Source organism: Panthera leo, chromosome A3, assembly GCF_018350215.1.
Source record: "Panthera leo isolate Ple1 chromosome A3, P.leo_Ple1_pat1.1, whole genome shotgun sequence".
In the NCBI taxonomy this organism is placed as follows: Eukaryota; Metazoa; Chordata; class Mammalia; order Carnivora; family Felidae; genus Panthera; species Panthera leo.
Genome location: NC_056681.1, coordinates 124,122,821 through 124,145,204, shown reverse-complemented (window position 1 = coordinate 124,145,204; position 22,384 = coordinate 124,122,821). Strand labels below are relative to the sequence as shown.

General features: G+C 40.6%; 1 protein-coding gene across 7 annotated transcripts in view; it reads right to left on the bottom strand.

The window, feature by feature from the left end:
• PUM2 (pumilio RNA binding family member 2) overlaps positions 1–12,470 on the bottom strand; it is a 99,742-nt gene extending 87,272 nt beyond the window's left edge. For 5 of the 7 annotated variants that reach the window (XM_042933595.1, XM_042933600.1, XM_042933602.1 and 2 more), the window contains exon 1: positions 12,091–12,173. The gene's annotated coding sequence lies outside the window, so the exon portion shown is untranslated. Of the gene's footprint in view, positions 1–5,703; positions 5,993–12,090; positions 12,180–12,398 lie in introns of those variants that run through there. The other 2 variants (XM_042933596.1, XM_042933597.1) reach the window with 2 other exon arrangements.
• Positions 12,471–22,384: the final 9,914 nt, after the last annotated feature.

The window sequence follows — 22,384 nt, the reverse complement described above, 5'->3', positions numbered from 1 at the left end:
GTGTCTGACTTCAGTTCAGGTCATGCATGATCTTGCAGTTCCTGAGTTCCAGCTCCATATTGGGCTTGCTGCTGTCAGCTCAGAGCCCACTTTCCAATCCTCTCTTCCCCCACTCTATACCCTTCCCATGCTTAGGCAGGCAGAGTCCAATGCTATATCATGACCTGAGCCGAAATCAAGAGTTGGATGTTTAACCAACTGAGCCACCCAAGCACTCCAGCAATGCCTTTTCTTATCCATGACAAAGGTAAACCTAAATCCAGGCTTAAGTATTTGTAGTAGACCATTAGTCTTCAAAGATTGAACATTACAAATTTCTACTAATCACTATCAACACCTAGTAATTTATTTTTCCTGGGGGCATAAATTTAATCATATACTTTTCTAGTGATGTTGGACAAGTCACTTAGCTAGCAGTTGAGCCAAGAACCACAAGAACCTTTTTGGATATTTAATACTTATTTGTCCACATACTTCACGGGATAACTATACGTGCTTGTTTTACCAGCATCAAGAACAGTATTTCTCGGGGCGCCTGGGTGGCTCAGTCGGTTGAGCGGCTGACTTCGGCTCAGGTCATGATCTCACGGTCCGTGAGTTCGAGCCCCGCGTCAGGCTCTGTGCTGACAGTTCAGAGCCTGGAGCCCGTTTCAGACTCTGTGTCTCCCTCTTTCTCTGACCCTCCCCCGTTCATGCTCTGTCTCTTTCTGTCTCAAAAATAAATAAACGTTAAAAAAAAAAAAATTAAAAAAAAAAAAAGAACAGTATTTCTCACTCAACTATACTAAGGAAAAGTCAAGTTTTAGTTTTGCATGAAACTTGGCCAAAAAAAAAAATCAATATAGATTCCCAGAAACCAGAAATCTTCAAAGACCCTACCTCGAATCTTCTAATAAGTTTAGAAATTAAATTACAGCATTTAGACATTAAATACATATTTACCAAATATTTCTGTGCAAGACTGCTTTAGCTCTTTGAGGATAAATCTCACAAAGGGGCAAAATAGGATAAATATTTAACTTACAAATATGCAAATATGAGGCAAGATATTTTTTCCTTAAAATTCTCTCACAGGAGAATCACCATATATTTGAGTCCTTATGAAGTCTTCTCAATTCACTTGGGAAATAAAATACTGCTTAAGGAAATTCTTTTATTTTGAAAAACAAAATATTGCCTACAGAAGATCTTCACAATCAACCTCAATCAATCCTAGTTTCTGATACTTTTACATAACACTTGAGAGGTCAAATAACAGATGGAAATGAAAATGACATACTTGAATAAAAACAGACAATGCAAAATGACTAATGAATCTGAGACATGTGAAATATCAAAGATACATTATGGAATGAGCCCCCTCCAAAAGGAGTATTTATAAATTAACATTAATTTGTGATTTAATATGCTATCATCTTAAAAGTAGAACAAGCAAACATTATATGCCCCATAATAAAATGAAATATGAAAAAGCACCACCCTATGAAATTTTATTGCCTCAAAAACAAAAACCATTAAACTTCAATTTAATAAATGTGCTAGATCCAAATACTAGTTTATCAGAAATATGCACAACATAAAAGAAGAGTCAATAGATAACACAAGAAAGTAATTGTCTAATCGAGAATATGGAAAAAAGGAAAAACCACCTGGTTTCACTAACATTATCTATGACGTGAAATTTTAAAGGGGAGGACAAAAGGAAGAATATTATTCAGAAGCTTAAAGGTCAAATATATTGTGTAAACCCTGTCTGAATCATGATTTTAACAAACCAACTATAAAAAAGACTTTTTTGAGAAAATCAGGGAAATATAAATATGGAATGAGTATTATATGATACACAGGAATTTTGTTAGTGATAATACAAGAGGACTGTGTGTGTGTGTGTACTTAAATGTTTACTTTTTTTATATTTATATTTTTAAATGTTAACTTATTTTTGGAGAGAGAGAGAGAGAGAGAGAGAGAGACAGACAGACAGACAGACAGACAAAGGGTGACCGGGGGAAGGGCAGAGAGAGGGAGACAGAATCTGAAGCAGGCTCCAGGCTCTGAGCTGTCAGCACAGAGCCCTAAGCAGGCAGAACTCACTAACTGTGAGATCATGACCCTGAGCCAAAGTCATATGCTTCACTGACTGAGCCACCCAGGCACCCCGAGAGGATTGTATATTTTAATAAGTCTTCATCAGTAAGAGAACTTATGCTTAAACTGGTCTGCTGTCTGGGATTTGCTTTGAAATATTCGTTTAAAAGTTAAATTTCAGGGGCACCTGGGGGACTCAGTTGGTTAAGCATCCACTTCAGCTCAGGTCATGATCTCATGGTCCGTGAGTTCGAGCCCCGCGTCGGGCTCTGTGCTGACAGCTCAGAGCCTGGAGCCTGCTTCAGATTCTGTGTCTCCCTCTCTCTCTGCCCCTCCCCTGCTCATGCTCTGTCTCTGTCTCAAAACTAAATAAAAATATTTTTAAAAATTAATAAAAGTTAAATTTCACCCAAGGTTGAATATGGATGACAGATACCTGAGGATACAATGCATTATTCTACTTCTGTGTTTGAAAATCTCCATAATAAAGTTTAATATACATAACAACACGACAGAAGGCCATGGGAAGCAGGTAGTATTCAAGCTGGGCCTGAAGGATTGGTACAATTTGAATCCATCCCCCTTTAAAAAAAAAAAAAAGTTTATAAACTGCAGCTTGTAAAGGGAGTTACCCTACACAAGGCTAACTGACTCAGGGTCCAAGCTACTGTATAAACTTAGTATAACTTATTACTTCCTCAACCATATTTTTGACAAAGGACACATAAAAATTTTCTCCCAAAAAATGGATTTCCAAATAAGCATAAATGTCTTTGGCCTTATTTTTATCAGACACCACCCCCTAAAGAGAACAAAATTTACTTAACACTCAATGTCATGCCACAGATCATACTAGGCACATTGTATCTAATTCTCACTACAATCCAGAAAAGCAGGATTCTTTACAATAAGGAAACTGTACCAATTTCCATATCCTAATAGACAAAAAACTACTAAAATGGCAGAGGATTTGATACTGTCAAGACTCCAAAGGCTCCATGCTGCTCTTTTCCATACCAACCAAGCATAAACCGTCAGTCAGCTTGTATGTAAATTATACAACTAAAAGCTTTCCCCAATCATCCTTTTGCTTATACTATTCCAGTCCCCTGGACAGCTCTTTGCCATCTAACTCTTCACATGCAAATTCTACAAACTCAAAATTTGGCTCAAATGCCACTTTCTTCATCAAAACCTATCCCCAAGCAATCTTTTTCTTAATTTCCATTGCATTTAATTGGTATTTTCAGTGTATTAATATCACATTAACTGTTAGACTTGAAAACTTCTCTAAATCATAATTAGGATAGAAAAAACACAACACAATCATGCAAGCTATTCTGGTTACACCAGTGTTCCATGAAATGTTAACAGTTATGAGGGAGAGGATCAGGATAATGTAATAAGGAGAGAGGGAAACTCATAACGTTATCAAGTATGAATCCATTCAAAAGCATGAGATAAATGCATTTATGCATATATAGAAAAAAATCCAAGGCGTACTTGGGTGGCTCTGTCAGTTAAGCATCTGACTTTGGCTCAGGTCATGATCTCACGGTTCGTGGCTGGGAGCCCCACATCAGGCTCTGTACTGACAGCTTGGAGCCTGGAGCCTGCTTCAGATTCTGTCTGTCTTTCTGTCTGTCTGTCTCTCTCTCTCTCTGCCCTTCCCCTGCTCATGCTCCATCTGTCTGTTTCTCTCTCAGTTCCCACTTATCTAAACCTTAAATTAGTCTGGGCAGAGAAAACAGGGATAGATTGTTATTAGTATTTTTTGCAAGTTCTCCAGATGATGTTTCCCTGTGCAGATACAACTGAGACCCTTACACGTCACCATATCACCTATAGCTAAGGAATACACCTACAAACACCCTAATGGTTTTCCAAATAAAAAATAAATAAAAAATTTGGATCATTCATCATGATGTAACAGATAAATATGAATTAAAAGATCTAGAATATAGTTCCACGTTTGTCCCGAACTAGGTGAATGAACTCAGAACACTTGAATACTCTAGTCCTGTTTCCCCATTTGCAAATGAGAATATGCCCCCCTCACAGGATTATTGCGAAGAATAAATTAGATAATATATAAAATTAAAATATAAGTGTTTTCTAGAGTATTAATGACCTAGTATGAGTGGATGATTTTCTTACTTAAAAAAATCAATATAAAATCCTCTAATACAAGAATTTTTCTGGGAATTTACCTTACATAAACAGCACCAACAAGAAAAAAATAAACTGCATAACATTTACTGCAGCACCACTTCTAGTGGTTCAAAAAATAAGAATTAAACAACATAAACTCAACAACAGAAAAATGGTATAGCAAATTAAAAATCTATGCACTGAATGTTACAAGTTGATAAGTAATATAGTCAAATGTCCATATTAAATAAAAATACCAAATTGGCTAAGGTGTATCACACAATCCCATTTTTGTTTAAAATAGAGGAGCAATATATATATGACCATATATTTGTGTGCAGTATGACCAAATAAACACCTAACTCTGGTAGGAGAGGAGGTACTACTACTGGCTTTATCTTTGCTTTTTTGGTTTGTGTTGTAAGGCTCACTGAAGCTAGCAAAATTGTTTTTTCTTTAAAGGTGTGTGTGTGTGCTCATATACATGCACGTATAGATATATATATGTATACGTGCATGTATACACACACATATATTTATACATGCACGTATATACATATATATATACACATATATACATATATATGCTTCACACACTGTGCAGAGCCCTATACGGGGCTTGAACTTATGACTCTAAGATCAAGACCTGAGATGACATCATTAGTTGGATGCTTAATCAAATGAGCCACCCAGGCACCCTAAAAGGTCCTATGTTAACATAGTTTAAATGCATTAGTTTAGAGACTTTATCACAGAATATAGTACAAGTGATCCTGTGCTATTTTCAGTTCATTTTAGTACTAGGTTGAATGCCCAACAACTGAAGACTTGTCTCAAATGATTATCTAGTAATTTTCAATTGTTACACATAATCAATTGGAATCAATATAGCACCAAGGAGAAATAACTTAAATGTTAGGTTGTAACAGAACTAAAGGAAGTCATTTCAATGCATGGTCTGAGACAACTGAGGAAAAATAAAAACCATTTTAAGCAGCAAACTCTAATGCAATTTTAAAAGGATATTTTTTCCTTAGACTAGAATTTTCCAAAGTGTTTTCCTTAACCACCAACTCACAGTGTTATTTGAAATAAGAGGTTCCCTGTCCATTACATTTGGGATATGCTGCTCCCTGGTACTCATTTGTTCTTTTGCAAGCTGAGCATACAGTCAATCCAGAATTCATTGTCACATATTAAGTCCTACAGTTAAAACTGCTTAGTTTTACGCCAGTATTATCATAACTTTTTTCTGGAAATATGTTAACACAAAATAAGTTATTTTAAGCAGTATTTCTAGTAATTTCCAAGAAAAGAAAGCTTAGCCAATTATACAACATATTTCAACTTTTTAAACTTTTGTCTAGGAAAAGCCACAACTTATGACAGTTAAGTTTTAAAACACATTTGGTTTACTATGACTACTCTGAATAGTAAAAGAAAAAATATATGAGCTGTACAAACCTTTCAAATAAATAGGAATCTCTTAGGTGATTAAGTATGAATTGTGATTTTTTAAATTCCTCAAATATTCAAGAACAAGCTTTGAATGGATGATCACTTGTATCTCAGTAACTTTAAGTGAAATGACCCAACCAATTTCTTAAAGATGTTGTAAAAAACCTTCTGTAAGTTGCTTAGAAAAAAACAACAAAAAAACAACTGCCTATGGTGCCCCTGGGCGGCTCCAAACAGCATGGGACTCTTCATCTCTGGGTTGGGAGTTCGAGCCCCACATTAGGTGTAGAGATTACTAAAAAAAAAAAAAATAATTAAAAACTTAAAACACACACACACACACACACACACACACACACACACACCCCACCACCACCACCACAAATGCCTACGCTGCAGTGGCTGAAAAGAGAAACAAAATCTGTTAGTTTCCAGGACTATTAAGTTACATACCAAAAAAGCGTCTATATAGAAATATTCTTGAGCATAATTTAAATGAAATTTGCTCTGTAGCTAGGTAAATAAAAATGTGTTGAAAGCTGCATGAAGTATCTCATAGGAAGAAATATAGACAATAAAGCAAAAACTAATCTTAGGAAAATAACAAAGCAAATATTAGTAGCGAATTAGTAAGTAAAATGTAACTTTTGAAGATACAAAGATAAAAGGGGAGAAAACACAATAAATTACATATGATTCTCATTATCCATGAAAAAAAAATCATACCAATTCCTCATAGACAACCTTATTTCTAGCACTAAGTTTTCAAAGAAATTTCTTATATGGAACATTATATCAAGGACACAGAAGTGTAACAGAAAATCTCAACAACATTCTCTTAACAGATGCAGGTTTCATAATCTCATTTTTTATAGTCAGCTTTCCTCCAGGAAAACCATGTACCTAACTTGTAACACAATCCAGGGAATGCAATTCCACAGCAATACTTTAAAGGTTCCAAACAATATGGTCTAAATCTTCCCAGTTTACAATCTTGGATTTCCAAAGTCTTTCAGGAATGACCAAATTTAAAAAAGCCTTTAAATCTGATGAGCCCCTACTTATCTCTCCAGGTCCTATCTTTTCAATGTTCCCTACCTCCACTTTAAGTTCTGCTATTCTCCCCTATCAGGGCCACTACCCATACTAATCCCTCTGGCTGAATGCCATTTACCCATCTCTTGACTAATTTCTCCAGGTCTTTTTTTCATTTTTAAATTTTAAGTAGGCTCCAAGCCCAACATGGGGCTTGAACTCATGACCCTGAGATCCAGAATTGCATGCTCTACTGACTGACTGACTCAGCCAGGTGCCCCTCTCCAATTTTTTTTTAAACTCAACTTAACCTCGCATAGAAAGCTATTCCTGACCCCTGTGTCAGCTATTCCTGACCTATGTAAGCCCATTACACTTTTGTGACATCACTTGCGTGTGTTACTCAGTACACTTAGTATACTGCACTGTAATCACAAGTTTAATCAACTTCCTCTTCACTTTATTTTTAAAATTTATTTACTTAGAGTGAGAGAGAGAGAGAGAGAGAGAGAGAAGGGAAGGAGGAGGGCACTCAAGCGAAAGCACACATGCGGGTAGGAGCAGAGTGAGGGAGAGAGAATCCCAAGCAGGCCCCATTCTGTCAGCAGGGAGCCTGAGGCAGTGTTCAAACCCATGAACCTTGAGATGACGTCAGCCAAAATCAAGAGTCAGACACTTTAACCGACTGAGTCACGCAGGCGCCCCCCTCTTCACTGTATTATTAACTCCCTAATAACAAGGATCTGATACCACCAATGTCTAAATAAAGTCTGGCATTATCAAAGGCCTGCAAATCTCAAAATGTATTCAGGTTTCTGGTAGTCTAGCTTGATGACAGGATACAACCTAGAATATTCAGAGTAACAAATGGGATTGAATGTTCCTCAAATAATACTCCATGAGTATCTTCTCAAGCAGACTCAAAATAAAAATTAGCAAACAATTTATCTTTGGCAAGTTCCTAGAGTACTCCCATTCCTACTAGTATAGGAACCACATAATTTAGAGATTAAATGAAGGTACCAAAGACATTCCCTTTGATCCCTTTTCAGCAATTACACTTCAACCATAGGGAGGTCCAAGAAAACATCTACAGACAAAACTGACAGTTATCATCTTCTCAAAACTTCAAATCTTAATGTTGCTTATGTTAAATCAATCTTAAAGACTTAGATATTACTACAGAAAACTTATTACATTTAGTCAAGCTAAAAGTGTTGATAAAATACTGCATAGATGTTAATAAATGACCTGGTCACCAAAATGGAAGACATAAATAGCTCCTATGTGTATATAATTCTTGGTATTTGACAAAACCAGACAATACTATCCATATTTTTCTCTACCTACAATTTGCCTTATTTGACTACCTAGCAAAGACCTATACTTAGGGTCAGCTTGACTCTACCACTCATTTACCCTAATGTCTGAATGCATACAACCAGTTGCATCTTACACAATCAAAACAATATTCCACTGATCCATAAGTCTTTCAGCAATAGTGCTTAAAACCACAGATCACCACTTTGAGATCTAAAACTGGCACTCTTAGTATGAGATGTCCACTCTAATAGAAATCATAAAGATCTATCCTCAAATTACGTTCTCTATATTTATAGGTATTTTTTTTTTAACGACTACAAAAAAGTGTGAAAAAAAAAATGCCTTCTCTCCCCCCTTCCCCTGCCACACACCATTTTTTATGTACTCTGGCAGTCAGTTGCAGGTTTTATTCTCCTAAGCAGGTATTGAATAGGTGGTTTTGCAGTGTCATTTTATAGTCAATTTCACCAAATCCCTTCCAGGAAGCAGATTTTTGGAGGCTTTGTGGTTCAAATACTTGCCTCAGGTAGCTGATAATGGCTGCCTTTTTTTTTTTTCTGTCCCATTTATAGTCAAAAGTATCCTTACATTCCAACTACCCATTCTCCCTTCACACTTTCCCTTTAGTGAAATGCTGGGATATGTACGTAAGGTGTACACACTTGTATGTTTTCTAGTACTCTACTCCAACGTCTTTTCTCTACAAAGAGTAAGTGAATAAGTGAAAATCTGTGAACTAAAAATGGATGGGATCACAGCAGCTAAATTTGCAGAGGTGAAATACACTAAACTATGATTTTGCCAACATGCTTGAATAACCAATACTTTTTCAATTCTTTAAAGCACTTTAGAATTCTAAAGTACAGAAAGAAGCCAGGCAAAGGTCAAATAAAATTTTTCTTTTAAGAAAAAGGTTAACAAAAGACAAAAATTCCAACAGTTTTATTAAGAATTAAAATGACTCTCTGGAAGGTGATACTGTGTTTAATTAGGCAAGTCTTAATTTTTTCATTTATAAAGTTGGATCTTTTGAGTTGTTGGGACGAAAAAGTCACCAAGACAAAAATACATTAACCTTACGTATATAAACATACTGCTACCTGAAACTAAAAAGAAGAACCTACCTATATAATAGTTTCATTGGAAAGGCTCGAAAATAACAGCTCTGAAAATTCACTTTTCCCACTACAAAAGTAATACATTTTAAGTGATAAATGTCTTCTATCTATATTGCTAAATATAAAAATTATTATTAAAATATTAGCTTCTAAATGAAGGTTTAGGTTTTTGAAGGAAAGGTTTTTGAAGGAAACCTTTTTCCACCACATCAGAATTCAGAAGTGAGACACAGGAACTAGACTGATAGCAATCCAATATCTGATCAAGCTACAATGGAAAGCATAATTTAGACTTAAGCCAGTGGGGCTTCTACCACCACACCCCTTAATTATCCTGACCCAGTTACAGGCAGCACTGGACAACTGATGGTCCTCCAAAAAGATGCAGAGTCTATCTATCATGGTCACCTCAAGAAGCAGAATAATGAGCTTTCTGCAGGGGGCAGACTTCCAGAAAGAAAGAGAGGAAGGAGGCTATAAGCCATACTTGATCAGTTCCTTCTTATGAGTTCATCAAAAGCAACAGTGAAGAATTAGGACAACAGAAGCAAGTCAGACTGTTTTTATGCCTTCGTAAAAACAGCAAATCTAATACATCACCAACCAATTTACCCAGTTACAAGAACAATTTTTATACTAATCACACACCTATCAGTACAACAGCCACAACCTGAATGCAAGTCAAAGGCATATGAGATACATTCAAATATTTAAAATAGTCATAAACTTAAGAACATGAAAAAAATAGAGTATTTCCCTTATGTTAGAAACCGACAAGTTTAAAGGTCATTGAATTATGAAATAATTCAGGAGACAGGAACCAACTTCCACTTAAAATTATGAAGATCTTGGGGGCGCATGGGTGGCTCAATTGGTTAAGTGTCTGACTCTTGATTTCGACTCCAGTCATGATCTCAAAAGGTTCCTGAGCTGGAGGACTGCACTGGGCTCTGCTCTGAGAGCGAGGAGCCTGCCTGGGGATTTTCTCTCTCTCTGCCCCTCCCTCACTTGTGCCTGCGAGCTTGCTGTCTCTCAAAAATAAACTTAAAAAAATTATGAAGATCTTGTCAATGTCTATAAAAAGCAGACAGAGTCTGGTCACTGACCAGACTGGCTTTGGAGGTCACACCTGGCCCAAAGCTCCGATCATAGTTACTTCTGTTAACTAGGATAAGTACCTACACAGGAAGACAATACCAGAAAGATTTATAAACAAGTATGGAAGGTTTAGGAGAAACAAAATCATAATATTACCTTTAGGACTGCATAGTTTGGTTTGTATACTTGTAACACTTAAGATTATTGGCCTATTAAAGCAGACAGCCTTGCATGACCAAATTAAATATGGTAGTAATTTAGACGTTTAAGTTGAAATTTTACTAAATATGGAAACATCTAAAAGAACCTTGCACTCAAATTTTTTCAAATGTATAAAAATTAAGGTTTAAATTCTCTTGAAGATGTTTAATAGCAAATCTAACCTGAAGATTAAATAGCCAGACTTGTACAAACAAGAAAAAAGAACTTAAAAGCTGAAGACCCAAGATTCTGAAATACTAACTTTTTAAAATCCGTGTGAACCTTTAGTGGGTACAAAAACTGTCCTTGGGACACCACAAGACATTCCTAAATAACTTATTTCACCAAAAATTTGACTTGAAACGACATTCATGCAAAAACGAAATCACTATGATGCCTATGCAGATGAAGCAAATTATCTTTAAAAAGCAGGATATTAAAAGACTAAGGACAGAAACTTAAGCCAATTAAAAATATCTGTCCTTGTGTTTTAAACAGGATTCCTAGCCAGAATTCCTTAAATCATCCTCTGATACTCCCAGTCACATGGTGAAGAGTCACCTATTAGACATGAAATCTAAGCAGTAAACAAGCCTTTAAAATCCTTAGGTAACTTCCTTTATTATAATTGTTTCGATATACCTTTACAGATATTACATTTCTCTTAAGCGTTTAAAACATTCATCTAATAAAGCTTTCCCTAAAAAACTTTACCAAAAAAACCCTGTCACCAGTTTTAAGTTAAAAATCTCACAAAGTCCTAAGACCTGACTTTAACATGCTTGTCCTATTACACCTAATGTGTCCGTAATACTAACCCACAAAATGTTTAAATATGTGTCTTAATAAAAGACTAAGTTAAGGAAATTGGGTTTTCCCTAGGTATGTTTTCGGAAGTAGCATAACTTTTACACGCGTTTGGGAACAATTCATTTTCCCAAAATCTGGCCCAATTCAGACACAAAACTATTGCTAAAATGTCTGAAGCATCTAATCTTTCCTTTCGTTTTAATGTATGTATCTTTTTGAGTGTCGAAATCTGTTTCAGTGACAAAAACATAACATTCCTTAATAATGGCACCTAACCAGCCTAACCCAAGTCGCTCTTTCATACCCACACCTGTCTGCTGCAAGCTTTTCCTGGATACACTCGGGCCCACGAGAATTCCCACACTTGTTTTTATAAACCCACTCCTTCCTCTTCGCCCACTTCCAACTCGCACACTTCTCTGGATCCACCGGCCTCTGCCCTCTTTCCGAATCCAAGGGCTGAGAGGACAGCTCGGTCCCTAACCCCAAACGCCGAGAAACCGAGGACACCAGCACCCCAGCGCCGCGAGGCTGCGGCGTGGGGAAGGAAAGGAAGCAGGAGAGCCGAGCCCCCCCACCCCCCCCCCGCCGCCGCCGCTGCCGCCGCCGGGCGCACACCCCCTTCCGGCACCCCTCCCCCCGCATTGTGCGAGCGGGCCTCAGGCCGCTGCCGTCCCGGGCTGCCCGCAGGCCCCGTCCGCCCTCCCGCCTGCGGGCTGCCCCAGCCGAGGCCGCCACACAAAGCCCGGGGAGCCAGCCCCTGCGGTGCCAGAGCACGGGGAGAAGAAGCAAGCGCGGGCTGACTTACGGAGCTGCTGCGGCCGCGCTGCCTCAGCCGGGGACACCGACCGTTGGGCACACGGCGGTGTCGCTCTTGGCCGTCCTTCCCTCCTCCGCCTTCGGTGGCGGCAATATCTTCTTTCTCCACCTACCTCCCTCCCCCCCACCCCACCTCCTCCTTCTCCTCCCCCTCCTCCTCCGAACCACCGAAGTACCGAGGGTGAGACACAGAGACTCACAACAACATGGCTGCCACCGCCGCCTCCCCTCCCCTCCCCCCCCGCCCACCGGGCGAGCGCAAGGCACTCCGGGAGAAAGGGGAGGGGGAGCACTCACCGAGGTGCGCCTCCTTTCTGTGGCTTCCGTCGCTTCTCCCGCGCTCTGGGCGCCGGCCGGCGGGAGCTCTGCGCGTGCGCACGCTCTCAGCGCTCGCGCGTTTCGGCCGTCCCTCGGGCGTGCACTCCCCCGCCCTCACCTTGGGAGCTCGCAGCTGGTTCTGGACTCCGAGGTGGCACCAGGCGGGGACGCGCTCCCAACCTCGGGCGGCGCAGGCGTGTTGCCCAGCGGCGCGTTCGCGTCTGTCTTCCCGCGTGGGGCCTCGACTTCCGAATTCGCTTACCCTCCGCTTCCTCCCCGGTAGCTCATTGTTCTCCGCCAACCGCCTGTGCGGGTGTTAGAGCTTCCGACCGCGCGGTACTCCCCGCACTTAGCTTCTGGGGTGCTGACACCCACAGGAGCTGGACAGTAACCCAGGCCCTTGGGTTCCATCCTCACCCACTCCCCGCAGCAAGACGACGGAGACGCAGTTTGGATGGAAAAGTGAACCCCTTACGTGGACTGTCATTCTAGTCGTTTCCTCCTGGGCAAGTGGAACCAGCTCAGCACATTGCCGGCCTGCAACGCTTGGCCGGAGAAAACACAAAAGAGACTCAGGTCGTTCTGCTGGGGCAGTGATTCTCACTTATCGCCAGTTTTCATCAACCGCGCTCTCCAAGCCCACCTCCCTCCCTCTCGCAGTTAGAGACCAAACCCGTGCCATCATCCTGGCTCCTGGCTTTGGTAGTGGTGATCCCAGGCTTGAAACCCACCCGGAGTCTGCCCCTGGCACACAGCTGTAATGTGGTAGAGGCACAGGCACTGTGTCCAATTTGTTCTCCATTGTTTGCACAACCCTCTGACGTTCTGTACTTCGGAAACGGAGCGCCTTGTAAGAACTTTATCTTCCTGGACGACTGTAAGCTACACGAGAGGCTGCAAGGACCATGGGTATCTTGTCCATGCATGTGTGTTGTGTCCCCCAGCGCCTGGGCCATGAGAGACTGTTTAACAGTCGTGTACTGAATGCATGAGCTTTTCAGTTTTTTAATTACCAACAAGGTGTGAGATTTAAATCCGTCTCAAGCCTTCACCTGTGGCCCAAATTTCAGGCTTCTAGATATTTCCACCTGAGTATTCTTCCTGGTACCAAACGTATCAAAAACAATTCACACCCACCCGCCACCCCCAATTCGTATATTATCTCCATAGATGGCGGTGCCACGACCTATTCAGTATCCCTAAGTTCATTCTTTGAACCATTCTTGTCTCTCATACACCTCCCCCTATATAGGTAACTTGCCAATCCTTTCAGATTTTCACTGCCCAAATATTTCTGGAGACAGTTTTTCCCCGTTTCCCCATTAATACTAGCCTTGCTTCCCAGGTCTGAATTTCTGTAGCAGGGTCTTAATTAGCCTTCTTGTGTTCAGTCTTGTTCCCTCCAGTCAGTTCTGCTCCCTGCCATCTGCAATGAAAATCTGATTCCTGGCTCTCATGCCTCTCCTTTGGCCATTTCATTGCTTCATGTTACCCACAACTGCATTTCTCAAGTATGTTCTGTCACTACTAACAGGCGTTCCTTCAAGAAATGTCTCATGATCAATTAAGTATGGGAGACACTGGGATGGACATATGTTGTCTTCTTCCCCCCCTCCATTGAGCCAATACTAGTTGAAGAGCTGTTATATATAGTTGCTTAATCCAGGCAAAACTAGATGGACTCATCAGAAGCCCTTCCTCGGAATGCGGAATTGGGACTAAGAGACCCCAATCTCCCTCTGGGAAGTCTCTTGAACCTGTAAATCTGGGCTGATTTGTCCCATGGTGTGGACAGGGAACCCACAGAGAAGATGAGTTGAGAGAGAAAAAAAGAGTCCTGATAATGCTTCTCTTCCCCTTTGTTCCTGTACCTTGCTGGCTGCTTCTCCCCTTGGATTCTGAAACACCTGCCTGGGTCCTTACAATAAATTCTGCTTTTTTTTTGCTTAAGTTAGATAAAGTGAGTTTCTGTTACAACCAAGGGTTTTAACTAAAAGCTGTGTGTTCACCATAGTTATTATTTATTTAGTGCATACAGGATGCAAGCATTAAACCACTTTTCATTCCTTGTTTCATTTAATGCTCCCAATATCTCCATGAGTAGGGCAACTTCATGGGCATGTGAACTTCATAGTCCCAAAAGGTCTGAAGATTTCCACACTTGGTTTAATGCTCTGTCACTGCCATCTAGAAAATCTTAACAGTTCTTGGAAAAGACAAATTTTCATTTCGCACTGGGCTCCACAAATTATATAACCAGTACTGCCTATGAGGTATTATCTCTATTTGACAAAGGCTTCTTAGCATCTTTAAAATCAAATTATGCGTTGTAAATAACAAAGTGAGGGGCATAGAGTGCAATACTTCCCCAAAATGATTGACTCTAGAAGACTTTTTTTTTTTCCCCATGGAAAATCTTGTAGAGGCTTTGTGCTCAGCAGAACACAGATCAAAGCCCAGCCCTTTAGTGATCTGACTCCGCCCACCTCCAGCTTCTGATTCACCATGCACGTGAGCAGTTTCTTGCTTCTGTGCCTTCACATATGCTTTGCAATCTGGCTTTGCTCATTAAGCACCTTCTGATTATAATTGGCTTCTCCTGTATATTCACCTACAAGGAAAGAATGCACTCCTCAGCTACTGTAAATATCAGGTGTGTTTGATAGTTAAGGTGGACGATGTAATTGATGCCTGACAGCCATTCTAATCACCTGGAATCTTGTTAGAGATGCAGAATCTTGGCCCCACTCCAGACCTACTGAATCAGAATCTGCATTTTAACATGGTTCCGGGGCAATTCCTCTATATAATAAAGTTTAAAAAGCATTGGTAAACCAATCACAATAATTCCATCTCACTTGTTAGGAACTGGTTCTATAGTGGGTGTGTCATTCATTTAAAACCTGTGAGACACCCAGAGGTGCCAACTCAGCATCTGGGGGGGGGGGGGGGGGGCGAAATCCAGGTTCTCTCTCCTGGAGGTAAACAAGAAAGCATCTTGCCCCCTGTTCCTGCCAACAGGCTTCCTATGCCACTAGTAGCCTACCCAGAGTATTCATTCTTCCTGTCTTCTTCAGTAGCAGATCCTCTGAATGTACCTATGGTTCTGGAAGAGGCATAGGGTGGAATGAGTGGCCGGACTTTTCAGCAACATGCATTACATTTTAGGAATGTGCTGTCTGGCCTGTTGAAACCAGTGGTTCTCAGCCAGAGTTGCACATCAGAATCACCTGGGGGAACATTTGAACCATGTCATTCTCAGTCCCCATCCCAGAGATTTTAATTGAATGGCTCTGGTCTGGCTGAAGCCTAGATATTGAAATTTTTAAAAATGTTCCTCGGCGGTTATAGTGTGTAGCCATTGAGAACCACCAGTTTAGATACACCACATCTAGAGCATAATGCCATTTTAACATTCCCTATGAAAATGCCCCTTTCCACTGGGACTGCTAACGAAACTTCTTATAAAGTCTTTTTACAACTTTGTTGTTTTTATAAAAATATAAACCCTTTATAAAAAGTCCAAGAAACAAAAGTTCAAACCATCCCAATTTTAATATCACAGAATACTAACATCCATATGTGAATACTGTTATTACAAGCATGAATACATATAGAAGGATGGATAGAGAGCTACATAGAGTAATGGACAGGAATAGACTCAATCTGGACATGCTATTTTTCTTAAAATACAGTGGTGAACCTGGTCTTACTTGAATTTAACAAAAGAACTGAAGGAACTGCTCAGATGCATGTTTCCTCATTGTAAGAGAGATTGATTCATAAAAGGTTTCTCAAAGGGTAAACAAAATGATAAAAAATCATAATAGGACAGAGCAACTTTTTAAAACTATGTGCTTCATTATTGGCCATACTGAGTTCCCTGCTATGAGAGACAGATTAACACTCTTTCACTTCCTCCTATCTCTTCCCCATACTTCCTAATTTTTGGTGCACGTTATTTTTCACTTTGTCAGGGTTTATAATATTTATATTCTATTTTTATCCATCATTTCCTATCGATTTTTCTTAACCAGTATTTAAATGTATTTATCGTGCACTGCTTCATTTCCAGCTTCATTTTGGTTTGGTTGTGTAGATTTCATCATGTCTCAGTTAGCCTTTGTTTATGTGGATTACAAACCACCCGCAGGGATCATTTCCTAGCTCCCAGTTCTGGGGGTGGTCAGTTGGGCTGGGTTTAACTGGGAGGTTCAGCTGATCTCTCCTGGACTTACCTGTGCAAATTGGCCATCCGGTATTGAGCCTAGGGCTGCATCTGTCAGTTTTGGTGGTCAGCCTAGGCACTCGAAGCCCCTCCAGCAGGTTTGCTTTGTCTTGTTCACAGGTGGCAGCGTGAGAATGGAAGCTGCAGGCTTGGAATTCAAGTAATGTCCCTTCTGCTGCAAGTCATTGGCCAAAGCGAGTCAGAAGGCCAGCCCATATTTAAAAGATGAAGAAACAAACTTTATCTTTTGATGGCAGAAGGTACAAAGAATCTGTGTGTATTCTCAGTCTTTCAACAGCCTCATATTCCTTAAGTTTTGAAAATGTCTTCCTATTTTATTTAAACTTAAACAAGTGTTCTTGAGTCTTGCCGTCCTGCACCCCTGCCATGTCCCAGGACTTTGTGGATACTGCTCATAGGAAAGAGTCTGGAAAAGTCTGAGGCTGATTTGATTTTAACCTACTTAAGAATTTTTTCTTGCCTTTTGAAGTTTGAGGTCTTAACCACAATATATCTCACTGTCCATCAGTTTCTAACAGATTTTCCTGGTATTACAATATAATATTTGAAATTAAGTTCTTTAATCATTTTGGGAAATTTTTCTGTATAACAGCCCTGAATATTTTTTCTGTGACCATTTTTTAAAAATGTTTATTTATTTTTGAGAGAGAGAGAGAGGGCCACCCAGGTGCCCCTTTTTCTGTGACCTTGAATAGATTTTCTTCTTCAGGGGCAAGAATTATTCTTATTTGAAACACCTTGCACAACTTAAAGCTAATGAGAAGATCACTATTAAAAAGAAGTTTTTGGGGAGCGTCTGGGTGGCTCAGTTGATTAAGCATCTGACTTCAGCTCAGGTCATGATCTCACGGTTCGTGAGTTTGAATCCTGGGCTCTCTGACATCAGCACAGAGCTGGCTTCAGATCCTCTGCTGTTCTCTCTCTCTGTCTCAAAAGTAAACATTCAAAAATAAATAAATTTTTGAAAAAAAAGAAAGAGACATCTTTGTCCTTCACATGTATCCTCTCCTTGTTAATTGCTTTAATATCTTTGTCTTTTTCTTCTGAATTCATGACGATGAAATCAAGCCTTTTCTACATGTTATTAATTCAATTTTCAGCCAAATTGCCAATGGTGCAGTGTCACCGTTAGTTTCGATGATTCCTTAGCTCTTCAATCATCCTTTTCATCTCATTTTGATGTTTTCTCACCAGCTGTGCTATTAATCTATTGTGTCCCAACTCCAAACTTTGTGGTGCTGAGATTGGGACCCTGCAAATGATACTTCCTCACCAGCGGGCTACCTGCTAGACATTGTCAGTAGTGGGCACCTGGAAAGAGACAGGAAGGTGGGAGACAGGAGAAGCCTCTTGGTCTTTCCACTTGTAACTCCTGTCAGAATGATCCCGAGGCAGCACTTCAGCTCGACGGTAGCAGTGGCTCCAGTTTCTAACTTCTTGCACACTCCAAGAATCAGCCTGCTTGAAGGAATAAGCAGTGGCTGGACAGCACCCCTCCTCAGAGAAGTAAGACCTTGTTCCTCTGGAGACTCTTCTCCAAACCCCTGAGGTCATAAGAGCAACCAGGGTGCCCCTCCCCCAGACGGCCAAGTCCCAATTCTGTGGGGCTCTTCCTTTGCTTCTAAGTTTGGCTAATGTCCCCCTCTTTTCTTTATTTCCCCAGGGGTGGTACCTGCAGTTACTAACTCTATACTGCCTCATCATGTTTCTCCTTCAGTCAGCTTAACCAATTCCCCACATTCTCTCCATTTAAATAACCAACATTTTCCTGACTGGTCCTGAACCGATGCATCATCTTCTAGAACTTATTGAAGTTATGTTATTAAATATTATAGCATAAGTATTTGCAGAAAATGTGACTTAAAAAAAATATTTTCCCATACCTTTATTGTCACTTTTTCTATGTCTATTGTTTTGTTTTGTTTAAATGAGTCTCTTAGACAACATTGCTGGCTTTTATTTTTTAAACAGGTTTATTAAGCTATAATTCACATGCCATACAACTTACCCATTTAAATTTTTTTGTTTTTATACTTATTTATTTTTGAGAGACAGAGACAGAGCACAAGTCGGGGAGGGGCAGAGACAGAAGGAGACACAGAATCCGAAGCAGGCTCCAGACTCTGAGCTGTCAGCACAGAGCCCGACGCGGGGCTCCAACTCACAGATCGGACGCTTAACCAACTGAGCCACCTGGTACCCCACAACTTACCCATTTAACGTGTACAGTTCAGTGGGTTTTAGGATATCCAGAGATGTGTACACCATCAGCACAGTCAATTTTAGAATATTTTCATCATTTCAAAAAAAGATCACATTCCCTTAGGGTAGTACTCTGCTGTCATCGTACCCCTAAACAGCCACTAGTCCACTTAAAAAAATGTTTGTTTATTTATTTGTTTTGAGAGAGGGAAGGGGCAGAGAGAGAGAGGGAGAGAGAAAGAAAGAGAGGGAGAGAAAATCCCAAGCAGGCTCTGTACTGACAGTGCAGAGCCCAACTTGGAGCTCAGTCTCATGGCCATGAGATTATGACCTCAGTTGAAATCAGGAGTTGGACCCTTAACCCACTGAGCCACCCGGGAGCCCCACTAATAGACTTTTTGTCTGTATAGATGGTTTGCCTATTCTGGACATTTCATATAAATGGAATCATATAACATGTGTCTTTTGTGATGGCTTCTTGCACCTAGCATAATGCTTTCAAGTTCCATCTATGCTATAGCATGCATTGGTCCCTCATTGCTTTTTATGGCCAAATGTATTCCATTGCATGTATATACTGCATTTTGTTTACCCATTCATCAAATAATGGGCATTTGGGATGTTTCCTTTTACCTTTATGAATAATGCTGCTTTATTCATAAAGGTAAAAGGTAATGCTACCTATTATGAATAATGCTGCTGTGAACATTGGTGGTCAAGTTTTTGGGTAGAATATCGTTTTGACTGTGGTTTTCCTCAGACTGGGTTCTCTGTCTTTTGTATGAGGTGTGGTTTGTTTGTTTGTTTTATTTGACCCTTGTAGTTTGTTTGCCTAATTGCCTAGTGGAAAGGCCTTTTTTTTTTTTTTCCTTGTTCCTCAAGGTTTCCACAGGCAGAGCTGGCACACTTTCTTTTGCTATGAGCAAGCGTGACCTTTCTCTCTTATCTGGGACCAATGTGTCTTCCCTTCAGAGCTATTGTGTGAGTACGAGGTATAGTTTTAAGCCACTTTTCTGTAGCCCGAGAAAACCCTGGTGGAGGAGGCAACAAGCATATCCGGCACTAAATTAGATGCTTGCTGGAGGACCTAGGTTCTGGCCGCTCAGTAGAGATCCTCCTGAATATTCTTTGCCAGGGCTCATGCTACCCACTCAAGGATTTATTCCACTCTCATGGGGTTCAGCTTGTTCTGTCAACTAAGAGTGTCCTGGAAGGTGGCTAACCATGGTGACATCCACTTTGCTTCCTGTCCTGTTCCATCCTAGCAGTCTGGTCTGTGAGAGCCCTGTCTCAGTACTAAAGCCAGGCAGGAGCCCTGACCAGCTTGTGCATAGCTACGGTAAGCTTCCTTTCCTTCCTTTTCCCTTTCCAGGACAGAGCCCAATTTCTTTCTTTTTTTTTTTTTTTTTTTAGTGTTTATTTATTTTGAGAAAGACACACATACACACACACACACACACACACACACACACACACACACACACAGCGTGAGCAGGGTAGGGGCAGAGAGAGGGAGACACAGAATCCAAGCAGGTTCTAGGCTCTGACTGTCAGCACAGAGCCCATTGCGGGACTCAAACCCACAAACCACGAGATCGTGACCTGAGCCGAAGTCGGACGCTTAACTGACTGAGCCACCCAGGCACCCCTAGACATAGCCCAATTCCTTAAATTATAAATTTGTAGAAGATTGGTTTATATCAATTGTGCATTTTCAAAATTATGAGGAAGGTTTTCTTAGATATTCTTAGCTGATACCTTGCAAAACATGAAAGAATCTCTTGTTCTCCAAATGAGGCATCCAGTCTCAAGTAGAGCATTTCTCCAAAGCTTCTATTTCTCATCTCAAAATAGTTTCCAAATGTACTTTCTGTCATTCTGGTGGTATTGTCATAAACAACACTGCTAGTGCAGGCTTGAATCCCCACCTTTTTCCTAAAGCCTATACAAAATAAGGCCCCGCTGTTAGTTAAACCTTAACTACTTATTGTTGTCCCATGATAGGCAATAAAACAGCGGGGATCTGAATCACAGTATATTTGGAGTTTTGTTCTAGGAAGCTGTGGTAGCTGTGGGTTTGTTTGCTTATATTCTCTGAATGTTTGTGCATGAGGCCAGTGCTGTCACAGCCTTGTATGTTCTATTCCCCCTGAAGGAGAAGCCTACTGAATAGTAGCAGAAGAGCCAAAGGCATTTCCCTGAACGGGAATGGGGTGTTCCCAGGTTGTTACAGTTTCTCAGGGGGGAAAACCTGACTAGTTCTTCCATTTGGGCATAGGAGACAGTAAGTAGGACTTTCCTTGACTTAAAATAAGAGGGGTAGGTCCTGGACACAGGGAAATCTAGGACTTTGTCCTGTGTCTGTTAGGCGAGAGCAGAACTGGACCAGGAGACTTGGTATTATCACAAACATGCCACACCTCCATAATTCCCAGAGAATGATTTGCATGCCATTGGGGTGATTCTGAGGCTGCGCGGTGAGTCAGGGAGCCAAATAATGCTCATAAATTCAAAAATAAATTACCACCAGTCCATGATGTCAAGGAAAATCTACTGGTATCTTCTGCTTTATAGACTGCCAGGAATAGAGATTTTGAAAGTAGATTATAGTTTCTCATTCATCCTTAAACTAGAGATGCATTCCCACAGGAGAAATATCTGCAAAATATTATTGAAAACCTGGTGGTACAGCAGGCTTAGTGCAATACAGTGATTTATGATAAGACATTTATTTTTGGTCTTCATCCGCATTCCTGGCACAGAGCTCCTAAAATCCTTGGAATTTCGGAAGAGATGAGAGATAGAAGTATCTTTTGTTATTCATAACAAGTCCCATTCGACCCTATCTAAGTTTATGTTAATGAGGTGACTTTGGGAAGGCCTCTAACCTGGGAGCTGGTTGCCAGGAGAACCATCCAGGTAATTAGAGGGTTGGAACTTTCAGCCCATCCCCCGACTTCTGGGGGAGGGGACAGGGAGAGGGGTTGGAGGCCGATCTAATCACCAGTGGCCAACGATTTAATCAATCATGCCTACATAATGAAGCCTTCATAAGCACCCTAGACAATGGGATTCAGAGAGCTTCTCGGCTGGTGAACACGTGGACGTGTTTGAGAGAGGAGAGAAACTCCACATCTCATCTCCCATACCTTGTCTTGTGCATCGCTTCCATCTGGCTATTCTGAATTGTACACTTTTGTTTTGTTGTTGTTGTTAAGTAGGTTCCATGTTCAACGTGGGGCTTGAACTCATGACTCTGGGATCAAGAGTCAGATACTCTACCGACTGAGCCAGCCACATGCCCCTAAGTTGTGTCCTTTTATAACAAACCAGTAATCTAGTAAGTAAACTATTGTCATGAATTCTGTGAGCTGCTCTAGCAAATTATCTCATGTGAGGTGGGTGTCGTGGGAACCTAGGAACCTCTGAGTTATATCCAGTAGATCACAAGCACATGTGACAGCTTGGACTTGTAATTGGTGTCTGAAGTGGGAGAGGGGGTGAAGTCTTGTAG